The following is a 12,114-nucleotide window of genomic DNA, read 5'->3' as shown; positions in this document are numbered from 1 at the left end:
CCCCACCCGGTACCCACACCACGCTGGGGCAGAGGTTTCAGTAAGACAAAGCAGCCGAGCTCCCTCTCCCCACCAGCTGCCTGACATTCCTCCAGCTGCACAAAGCCATCTTAAATGACCAGCGTAGCCCCTGCCTGCAGGACACACCCCCACACCCCCTCCCCGGCCCCCAGCCACGACCCCAAATCCTCCTCCCGCCACCCCAGCAGAGCAGAGGGCAGCACTCACACCTTGGCTGCCCTTCGTCTCCGCTGCCAGGCATGAAACACCATCAGTTGGAAAGCCACGGGTCACGCAGTCGCCCCTGGAGAAGCCACCTCGGCTCCACGCGCGCTGCTCCTGTTCCTGCCGCTCGCCAAATCTTGCACGAAGCAGTCCAGCTCTGGCTGCCAGCCCTGCTCTGCCTGTCCTGGGGGCTCAGCTTTCTGCTCTCCAGGACCCTCCTGGAGAAGCTGGGCAGCACTGGATCCTCCCTGAGCAGCCGTTTTCACTCAGCAGCACTGCTTCCCATGGCTAAAATAACCCATGGTCACCAATTCCTCATGGAGATGGGTTTCTGCACCTTCCTTAGACCTCTAAGGCCAGATTTCACATGTGGTTTTACCCATTCTTCCTGCTCCACCTTCACACCTTGTACTTCAGGGGTGCTTAGAGCAAGACACTTTGTTAGCACCAGAAACACAGGCTTTAACGCAGCGCTGAACTCCTCCACCCCCACGTTCCCCCATCGGGCAGGCTTGGACGAAGGCCCCAGACCTTGCAAGAGCCCTGGGCTTCTCCTTTGCAAATGGCTTCATCTCTACACCACGGGACCTCTCTCTTCGCCTCATCTCCTTCAGCTTCCTCGCACCACTGGCTAGCGAGAGGCCTGTGATCCCTTTGGCACCAGGTGACCAGAGATCTCCTCCATCAGCCAAGTTATTATTTATTTCCCCCCCATTAATTCAAGCGTGGCATCAGGCTTTCCAGGGTGTGAGATCTTTCTGCCCGATGCCAACCCACTTGAGAGTGGCACCAAGCCACCAGTCTGCCAACAGCTCCAAGGCATCCCCAAACCCCTAATCCTGGTCACATCAGCCGTGTGCCCCATTTGGCTCAGAGAGGAAAGCAGCCAAGGGGAATTTCTGCAGCAAAACCTTTTCTTTCCATCTATTTCTTCTTTCCATCTGGCCTTGCCCCAGGAGCCAGACACATCCCCCTGTACCAAACCACATCTGCAGGTGCCTGTTCCCGGAGTTGGATATGAGAGAGGGAAATCTCCCTTGTAATAAGAAAGTTTAACTACAGCTTAAATCACCATCTTTGTTATTTTCCCTTTAAGCTGCTGAGCAGGAGAAGGCAAGATGCATTTCTGCACCCACAAGGGCTGGATGCATTTTTTCGGGAAGGTGGCGGCAATCACTGAACCACGGCTAGCAAATGCAGACGAGTCCTCAGCCCACCTGGACTCTCCGGTGCAGGAATATCGGTGACCCTCCAAGAGCACAGCCCTGGGCGCCGAGCGGGAAACGGAGCTGGGTCATCTGCGGAGATCGTCACAGGTCCGCTTGTTTACGGGCTCTAAAAATAATTTTACCGACCACAGGGGAACGTAGGAGCCCATCACCCAGGGCTGCTCTGCACATCGTCTGGCACCCGGCGGCCGCAGAAAGCACAAGCAGTGCCGTCACCGCTGCATTTCAGGGCTAGCTGGAACAATCCTGACATGACCATGCACCTCCAAGGCAAACTACAAAGCTGATTTTTAGAGAAGGCAGCACCGTGCCTTGTGGGTGACAGCACCTGATGTGCCAGAGCGACCCAAAGCCTGGGACAGTCCACGCTGCCCGCTTCTCCTCTGACGGGTCAGCAGTCCTGCAGCCTCCGTGTAAGTCTGGGATGGGGATGTCCATGTGGTGGTTGAAGGACCTACATTTTTCCCCCATCTCACTGTCCCTGCTGTGTTATCCGTGTGCTGACAGCTCCGTGCTGATACGCATCGGCCAGGTTCAACGCACCCAAGGGTCCCGGCTTCGCACCGTCTAACCCAGCTTCCCTTGTGTCACTGCTCCACTCATTCCCAGCTCCCTGCAAACGTTGCTAGCAATGCCCTTCTATTTTCTTCTCATGCCTCGATAAAGGTCTTAAAGGGGTTTGGGTAAACAGCAGGCTCCTTCCAGCTCCCACCAGGAACAGCCGGTACCTCCTCTCCCAGCTCTTCCCTTGCGCAGGGCAGACGTGAAAAGCCCGTTTGTAGCGTAGGTCTGCGGGCGAGTTATGAAAGCGCTTAGAAAAATGGAGACGCGAAGCTCAAGTCAATGAAGTTATTTTGCGTCTCCGCTGCAACAGCAACAGCTGAATTCAGGACTGTAGATCCTGGCCCCACATCAGGGCTAAAACTTATGGGAAAGTTCAGCCATGTCCTAAGCGCAGACCCAGGAAATAAAGGCCAGCCTTGTCAGGAGCAAGGTGCTGTGTTACATCTCTGTTGCGTCTCATAAAGAATACATTCACCCTTTGGCAAAAACGAGGCTCTTTATCTTCATCTGCAAAGGAATCCGGCTGACAGTCCGATACTGCCAACATCAATCCATCTGCGATCATGAATCAGGCTCCAAAAACCATGGGATTGGCTTGCAAATAATAAAACTTGAGTCCTTTTTATTTGCCTTCTGGTTCCTGAGCCTTCAGGTCAAACTTGCTTCATGTTTTCTGGGCAATCGAGAAGAGGAGACGATTCCTTTTTTTTTTTTTTATTGTTTTTTTAATGAAAACTGAGATTCTCTTACAAACTACTGAATAAACAGCATGGGCTCCAATAACATCCCCCACCACGCAAGCCTCGTGGCAGGATTGTGAGCTGGCCAGACTGCAGGCTGGAGGAGCTGGCTGCACACCGTACCTTTCCCTGGAAGTTTGTAGCCCAACATCCCCGACACTCGATCCAGAGCGCGTCTGCAGACCAGGAGAAACGCACCCGCAAGGGCTGCCAGCCACAGGCGACAGAGCTGGAAACCTGAGGGATGGTGAAGCGTTGCAAGCTGGGCTAAAGAATTCCAGCTGCAGGAGCGAGTCCTGTCCTGGGGGTGGAAGAGCTGCTGCGTCACTTGACATCGGGCTGCAAAAACACGTCGTTTCTCCTGCTCGGGCATGAAGGCTGCCCAACCTAGGGAACACAGGGGTAAATCTTGATTATTAGTCATCCCGTGGTGAAAACCACAGTCCCCGTTGAAGCCCCGCAGCCAGCCCACCCCACCGACCCTCAGCCAGCAGCAAAATCCAAGCTGGCACCAACCTCCCTGCAGCAAGGAGGGAAACCACCTCCCATGAGTGGATTCTGTGGTTTTGGGGGTTTTTTTGAGCACAGGCTATGGCACGAGACCCTGAACAAAACCGTCACAATCTCGTGGAAGCTGCAGCTGACAGGAGGACAGACGCCCTGGCAGGTGAATTTGGGGTTGCCCAAAGCAGAGGTGAGATTCCTGTTGTCACTCCATAGTCCTCCTCCGTCCCCACTGAGGACCACGTCCTTTATTTTTGGCATGTGTTTGAGGAGGACTCGATGCATCCCCCATCAGCATGCCAGAGGTCCAAGCTAGAGTCAGCAGAGAGAGAGATGATGGAGCCGTCCCATCTCAGTGACATAGACACGAAATTGGATGATGCCTCTCCACCATACTCCAAGGGGTATGGTTAAATAGAGCAAAATCCAAATTTTCTTCGCGCCACAACTTCACAAAACTCTCATCCTGTGCCCAGACCTACACGGGTTTGGTTTCCTTTCCTCACCTGGCGATTTGAAGGCTGGTTCATGCCACGTCTGCAGAGACACAAGCTCACGGTACCTCCCCAGCCCCCAGCTCCATCCCAGCCTTCCAGGAGAGCAAGAGTTGTATCTTCGAAGCCCCCAAGAGCAGAAGACATGCCACCAACGCTGGCAGCCCAGCCTGAGCCTTGCTGCAAAGTTCAAAGAGGGCTGAGGCACAGTCTTGACTGATCTCCATCTGCTTTCCCACACCACCTTATTTCGGTGGGCTTCATCCCTCCCTCCCACCGCCCTCCTCAAGGAGGGCTCTTGTCACTTTTGTCACTTCTACATTGTCCTGCTGTTGTGCTCCCCTGCAGAAGGATGAGGTCCTGCAAAGTCATGCTTGGAGAGCATCACCCACAAGCTGGATACCCTGGAAATGCTTCTTATCAGTCTTTTTCTGATATGTCTCTCTTTTTGGCCTTTCCAGCAGGCAGCAGCTATGAATTCTCCTCCAAACCCAAGACTGGCCACCACAAAGGAGTTTGTGTCCTCCACTTCTCAAAGCCTTGAGCTCATGCATGGGCCAGGCAGGAGGGTAAGACTCCCACTCCTGGCCCATCCTCCTCAACAGCCCTCCTCTCTGTAGGCACAGAAGCCACTAGGAAGTAGAAAGGGACATTTGGGTAGTTGGGGTTGATGGCTTGGGTGGCTGCATTCCCCCCTGGTCCCTCTGGACACCATGCAGAGATGGAGAGTTGGATGGGGAGGCAAGATGTCTCTCTCCAAGCTGCAGAGTCAACCTTGCCTCCCTGCACGATGCCCCAGGAGCTGCTCTCACCACTGGCTCTGCAGCTGCCATCAGGGTGTGAAGAGGAAAGCTGTTAAGGATCCTCCAAGCTGAGCCTCGGCCTGTTTTTATGCTGTTCCTTCTCCTGCACTAAACCAGCAGTGGAGTAACGCTGTAATTCACAGCAGTGAAAGCACGGGAGAGGAGCTGCCTCCTTCCCACCACTGCTGGTGTAACCCTCGAACTCCTCGCTGGGTTCACCGCAGTCACCTCTACAGCTGGTCTCCTGCACCGCCCTGACCCAGGGCCTGGCTCTGGTTCAGGGATGGCAGGAGGTGAGCCTCCCAGCTAGAAGTCAGCACTGAACGTCTGCTGGAGCTGCAAGGAGACACCTTGCCTGCGAGCAACCAGCACCTCCTCCCGACGCAGCAGCTCGAGGAAGCTGCCTCCAGCTGCAATTCTAATACCGACACCACTTTACCCAGTATCTGATTCCTGCTCCCATCCTGGTGAGTGGGACGAACTCCAGCGAGAGCTCCTCTTGAAGGTCTCTTGAAGGCAACTGTGTTTGGGGGACATCCAAGCAGAGCGTTCACTCTGGAGCAGTCACGGAGATTTGCTCTGCCCAACGGACCACGTGTGAAACTCAGCCTCGCTCAGGGGCTTTATTGCATCTCATACCACACCTCAAGCTGCAAACACTGTCTACAGAGGACATCCTTCTACCTCTCCTGAGGACATCACCCTACCTCTCCCAACTCACGCTCTGGGGAAAAGGAGGAGCATCCTTTACATCTGTCACCAGCGATCTAATGACCTGCAGGACTCTTGCTGGAGGCAACATAACTTGTTACAGCACCTCGAACACAAAGTGTGTTCCCAAGGGCTTTGTGGAGTTGCAACAGGGTCCGGTCAAACCCTGTGAGAGCACGTGCCACCTCTGGGTTGCCAGCGTCGAAGAACCTCTGTTCCCCAAGCAAACAGCCATAACTACTGCAGGGAGCGGTCGTTTTTGCGTGCATCCGAGTGCTGGAGGACTTCCAAGAGCTCTAAAGCTGCACTTTTGGGGGTTTAAGGCAGTCAATGACTGATGAGGCCTGAAATGGAATCACGCAGTCCAACTCGGAATGGGAAATCTGGTAATTCTTTCAGCATCTGAGCACATTGCCAAGCACCAGACCACCGCGTGGCAAATAGTCTATACTGGGTGATATAGAGAGGACAGTGAGCAAGAGGTTCCCCTCCAGGGATGGAGATCAGCAACCAAATAAGGGGGGTGAAAGGAGGCTGGGGAAAGCAAGGAGGAAGGACAAGGAGGAAGGACAGGGAGAAAAAACTGAGGAGTACAGTGCCCTGGGTCTGTCCACATCTCCCATCTCTGCTGTGACACATCCCCACCCGCACCCCACGGCAAGCGTCTGGCCAGGGCCAGCATCATTGCTGGGAGAAGCACAAAAAGAAACAGTGGTGACAAAACCCTGCCCGCTCCTCCGGGGAGGTGAGAAGCAGAGAAATGCTCCCCGGCGGTCTGGGCAAGGCAGAAGTTTTGGCTTGGGCTGGCGGGATGCGAGGCTGGAGCCTTGCACGGGCTTAGGATACCCTCTGCAGGCCAGCGCTGAGCTCCGCACGTCCCGAATTGTAGAATCACAGAATGGTTTGGAGTGGAAGGGACCTTCAAAGATCATCTAGTCCAAGACCCTGCCACGGGCAGGGACACCTTCCACCAGACCAGGTTTCTCCAAGCCCCATCCAACCTGGCCTTGGACACTTCCAATGATGGGGCAGCCACAGCTTCTCTGGGCAACCTGTTCCTCACCACCCTCACAGTAAAGAATGTCGTCTTTATGTCCAACCTAAACCTACCCTCTTTCAGTTTAAAAACATTGCCCCTCGCAGGTGTTTGGGTTGGAAGACAAGCTGGAGACAACAGAAACCATGTTCTGACCAGGGTGGGCTGGATGTGCCGGAGTAATTTGGGAGAGAATATCTGGCAGAGATCTGTTTCCAAATCCCCTGTCAGTAGGACCTCTGCAGAGAGCTAGAGCTCTGCACAGCAGCTTGTCCCACGAGAGGCTCTGGTGGGGAACTGTCTCCTCTTCCCATGTTCTCTGTCGCTCCCCAAGGGCTCCCCAGGCCCCAGCTTCCAGGTCAGGCTGATCCTGAGGAGCGGGCAGCTTTGTGGGGGGCCAGGGTGCCCGTGGGAATAACGGTCCCTATCTGACTCTGTCTAGCAGCAGCATCTACAGGACAGCCACCCGAGCTGCTGGACTAAGCCCAGTCCCAGCGCCGAACCACAGCCTCCTTCACGGCGTCATTCATCTCAACGAAGTCACTACAATTTTTTTTTGTTTCCTGGAAATTCGCTTTTTTGTCAACCGGCATTTTGTGGATCCCCACAACAGCGAGGATCAATGCGCTGACATCCTCTTAGTCATCTGACTAGAGTCAAAACTAGAGACAACTAAAGATAGAAGTGTGGGCGAGATGGCAAGCAAATGATAACCCCTGGCAAGTTGCTGGCACACATTCAGAAGTTCTTCCTTGGGCTTGGATCTTCCCTTCCTCTCTCCAACCACGAGTCTTTCAAGGAGGCCCAAAGGTGTAGGGCTTCAGCCTCCATCTCTGCAGCCACGTTTTCTCTGCTGCCAACCCCATGTCTAGGGTAGATGAACGGCTTCCTCAGAGAGGGACCTGACACTAAAATATGGTGAAAAGACAGACGGTTTTAGCGCCCCAGTAAATAGATGAAAAGCAGAAGAGAAGCACAAGAGATTTCCATAGCAACCAGTGCAGAAGCTCTGCCTCCTCCGATTTTCTCTGATGCACCTTCCCTGCACACAGATAATCCAGGGGTGCTGGTACGACCAGTGACCCCGCTGGAAAGGGGCGGCCTTAAAGGAGGTGCAGTGAGCCCGTGATGGAGCTGGGCAGACCGAAATCCCCTGCACTGGCTCCTTTGCCAAAGAAAGCACCAAGTTCCTCTGGAGGGGGATTTTGAACCTAAGGCTTGCTTAAAAATGCCAAAAAAACCCAGTTCTTTAAGCTGATTTAAGCTCCTGAATACAGAAACGTGCAATAAAGTCATGGTCTCAGAGCCCTGAGTACAACTGCCATCGTGGTGATGTCCAACCCAAGCACTACTGACATCTGCGTTTCAGGCAATACACAGAAAGGCGAGACCTCTGTTTGGTTTTAAAATAAAGCCAGACACAGACTCGATACAACTTTGGTCTTTCCAGGGGAAAAAAAAAAAAAAAAAAAAAAACACACCAAAACCCCCCAAACAAACAAAAAAAAACCCAAACCAAACCATAAAGTCACCCTGTCCAGGCTGAGGGCTCGAAAAGAAGTTCTTGCATACCTGAAGGTGACTCTGGTAGAAGACAGTATCCTGGGAAAGGGGCTGAAGCAGCCAGGCTGGAGAGCAGAGAGTGGAGGGGCAGCTACTGGGGGCATCAAAGCAGGACCACGGCTGAGGCAGCCCTCTGAGAAGAAATGTCTTCTGAGCTGCGCGGCATTTGAGATTTCTTCCTCTAGTTATCACAGAGATACGTAATAAAAACAAATACTTGCTCAGGCAGGTTGGCAGGTGAGGGGAGACATCCCAGCAGGACCAGACAAATCCCTCGCTTAAATTTCAAGAAGAGAAAGTCAGGTAAAAGAGTGAGATACTGTAAGATTGGGACTGATCATTTGGGAAGGCTTCGGGGTTCCCCACGGCTGGAGATCTTTGGGAAGCTGCTGAAGGCGCCTGTTAGCCATGACGTACGCAGAGCTACCTCGGCCCGAAGCGTAGGAGCAACCTGGGTCATCGCCGTGTCCAGCCCCCTGACCGAAGGCTGCCAGGCAGCAGAGCCTTAGGTCTGAGGGTCAACAGGGCACCCACACCCCGTGCCACGCTGGGACACAAAACACCTCCCATCATCGCACCTCATGAACAGCTTAACACACCGGGGCAGTGCCTCTGAGCTCAAAGACCTCCCCAGCACCTGCAGCCCTGAAGCAGCGGGGAGTTTGGGTAAAAATCAATCCAGCGCCCCTGGTTGTCTGCACGGGGGGTGAAATTCCCTTAAAGATGTTCGCTGCCGCTTGCCAAGGGCGTTAGGCGTTGGAAAGCCAGATGTGCAAACCCAAGGCACGGCTTCTCTGTGCTCTGTCCTGCTCAGCACGCAGCTTTGCAAGAAAAAACAAGTAACTCCCCAAGCAGATGCCCCAAAAACACGTGCATGAGCTGATGGTTTGGTGGCATTTGCCGCTCCCTCACGCAGGTCCCACCTGAACCCTCTGCCCTGCCCCTCCACAACGGCTTTGTGAAGCTTTTGGACATCCCTGCACGAGCGGAGGTCTCTCCCACTAGCACTGTCTCAGCAAAGTAGAGATCCCCGGAGGCTCTGCTTACCCTTGATCCAAAACCTGAGCTCTCTGCCCAGCTGCAGATAAATAAACTCCAACTACACGGCAGCGATGAGGAAGCGCTGGAGCTACCAGAAAGATGGAGAAGATCTGGTGGCCACAGTGACCTAAAACCAAGAAAGAACAAATCTCTTAAAAAAAATCCCTAAATCTCGATCAACCCCACCTTCCCCTCATTCCCAGGGCGCAGGAGAACAGTCAAACCTGTGGCAGGCGACTGACAACGTCCTGATTGTCCCATGTCCTCCTTCCCTAGTCTGGCAGAAGAAACATCCTTCTCCCGCTCCCCGTGTGAGTCCTAACACCCCAACCTCAGCCCCCACAGCCTGTGCAGGACAGGGCAAACTCACAGCAGGAGAAGTTTCAGGGCAACGTGACCCAGACCGTTCATCGCCCTCTTCCTCCCCCGCTACCTTATCTCCCAGCGCGGTGGGATGTCACCAAGTGTCCTGTGCACCTGGTGACACAACTATCGAAGCAGGGCTCCAGGATCAACTTAAGGAGAGTGACAAGGCGCCATCCTGACCCAGTGTACTCGATAACCTGGAAAGCAGAAGATCTGGCAGGATGGCCAGGCCTCCTGCCTGCAGGGGTGCTGTGCATCTCCCACTCCTCACATTCAACACCCCGATAAGCCGTGGCCCAACCTCACGACCCTGGAGGCCTGCTGGTGGGCTTTCCAAGCAGATATCCCCCTCAGACTCAGCACAAGGAGCCCAGATTTTGACACAATTTAGGCGTCCAGAGAGGGAGACAGGCACCGTGGGGGATTTTGACAGCACAGAGGCGGTGGCAGCGAGGTGCCCAGTGTGGCCACCCTCACCCACCCACCCGCTCCGACGCCTTCCCAGGGTGCCAGGCTGTTTGTGGTATGTCCCACAGCAATCCATGGCTCTGCAGATGCAGCCTGGAGCTGCTGACAGATCAAATAATCCTTCCCCAGGCTAAAGCCACACAATTAAGTGCTTTCGTCCTTCCCAAACAGGGTGGCTGCATCTCAACTGCTTTTGAAGAGCAACCCGCAGCCCCAGTGACCCCAAAACCGTGCCTGCGGATGGGCTGGGTTAGGATGGGGCTAGTTGTTGAGACCAAAAGCGTGCCAAGGATCTTCCTACCAATTCACCAGGGAACTCAAACCCCTTCCCTGAGATCTGACTCACCCCCCAACCGCAGCACTTCAGGGAGCAGCTGCGCCAAGGAGCTCCTAGTCTAGACTCCTCGGTTACCAGCCTGAGGCAGGAGGAAGGGATGTGGGTTAACAAGGGCCAGCAGCGACCCCAAGACAAGAATTAAGGAAGATTTACATCCAACAATGGAAAAATAGCTTTCTGGTGACAGGGACAGGCTCAGCCAGTCGCAGGGGGTGGGGGGAGGTGAGTTGCCAGCACTGGAGGTCTTTTAAGAACTGGATGAACAAGCATTGCTCAGGAATGACTCGGGCTGAGCTGATCCCGCTGCAGGGGAGGGGGGTGACTGAATAACCCCTTGAGGATCTTGCCAGCTCCGTTTTCCATGAGTCCTGCACCCCCTTGGGTAATGCCGGGGTATGATATCACACGGATCCGAAGCTTAGTGCCCTGTCACCAGCAACACCGCAGGGAGGTTTGTGTTTTCCCAGTTCCCGAGGAAAGCACGTGCGTGTGGATGCCACAGCTCCTCTCCTCAATCCTTCCCTCCTGGGAGGGTGTCCCTCAGCAAAAAAAAAAAAAAAACAAACAGGGAGATGGAAAACAGGAGCCACCATGAAACAGATCCCAGCAATCTGGTCCTAAGGCAGCTGATGATCCCACAGGGATGGAGCTGGGGTTCGCTGCACACACTGAGCTCATCCCACCCAGCAGCCAGCGCCCCTTGCTCATGTCCATGCCTGGCTGTCTCACTTCCAAAGCCTGTTTACTTGGCTGTTGGCTGCCTCCTTTTCCTTGCCCGCCCTGCTCCGGATGCAATTCTAGGCCAGCTCTGGTTTACAACCTCTTTCCTACACCCTCCCTTCCCCCCAGAAAAACCCCACAATGACTAAAGGTGATTTTGCATCTCTTCCTCCAAGGCTCCCCCATAGGTTGCTGCACCTCTCAGGAAGAAAATAAGTTCAAAGCCTTTCTCTCTCAGTAAAAGCTGTTTGTTAAATAGTCAGTCTGTTCCACAAGCACTGAAGTTCTCCTCCTCGTTTGCTAATCGCTTAATGCTGCAGGCCAAAAAGCTGTCGGTCTTCCTTGAGAAACGACTGTTCCTCATAATAAGCTTCTGAGGCGTATTTGTTAAATGCTCCTAATGGAAATAATCAACTAAATCTAAATCACTCAATGCTGACAGCAGCACCATCCCTGCAGCCACGAGGCTTCACACAGCACCGTAGGTAGCAGGGCAGCTTCCTTAGTTTTTTTATCTCATCTTATCTTGGGCTAAGGAGGCCTTGCAGGTCTAATCGCTTAGCTAGAGATAGAAATCTCAAAGGTATTCCACATCAAAATATTCTGTGCAAATAGGAGCTGAGTATAGAAAAGAAATTCCAGTTAGTGCCCTGCACCAAACGGGATACGCTACTAGACACCAGAGAATCCACAGTGCCTAAATTAGGCAAGACCTGCCCCCCCTTTTACCCCTCCTCAGTAAGTTATTTGGCAGGTGTGGAAGACTTGAGTTTAATTTTAAGTCACTGCTTCAAACAGCAATAGAAAATGAGGGGTTAAGGGTGACCTGAATGTTTTGGGACATGGGTAGGGAGCTAGGAGGAGGAGGTTATAATCAGAGTCTGCAGATTGGGGGTTTGGGTTCCTCCAAACCCCATGGCCATGAAACTGAGCACTGTGGCCACCGAGCAAAAATGCTGACTGAATACTTACAAGCAGATATTACCAGAAAGGGTTAAACTAAAGGGTTGGTGTGGTATTGGTCCCTGTGACCTGCCAGTTAACAAAGCAGAGAGTTTATAACCTGCTAATCTCATCTGTGGAGCTCCTGGACCTTTACAGCCAGCCAGAGAGCCAAAGGTGTGTCCTCCACAGCCCGGCCTGTTGTGTCTGAGTCAACCTGTGCTCAAGAAGCATCCAGGAGTCCAAAAACAAGCATGTGCTGTGGATAGAAGGAAGAAAAGCCGCAAGTAACAGCAAATCAAGATAGAAAAGGATTGTTAGTACGTGGGGATTTTGTGGTGTGTTTTTAGAGACCCACCACTAGATCTTGT

The sequence above is a fragment of the Leptosomus discolor genome, chromosome 1 (genome assembly GCF_034619465.1).
Source record: "Leptosomus discolor isolate bLepDis1 chromosome 1, bLepDis1.hap2, whole genome shotgun sequence".
NCBI lineage: Eukaryota > Metazoa > Chordata > Aves > Leptosomiformes > Leptosomidae > Leptosomus > Leptosomus discolor.
The sequence above is the reverse complement of the archived record's forward strand: the minus strand, read 5'-3'. Positions refer to the sequence as shown.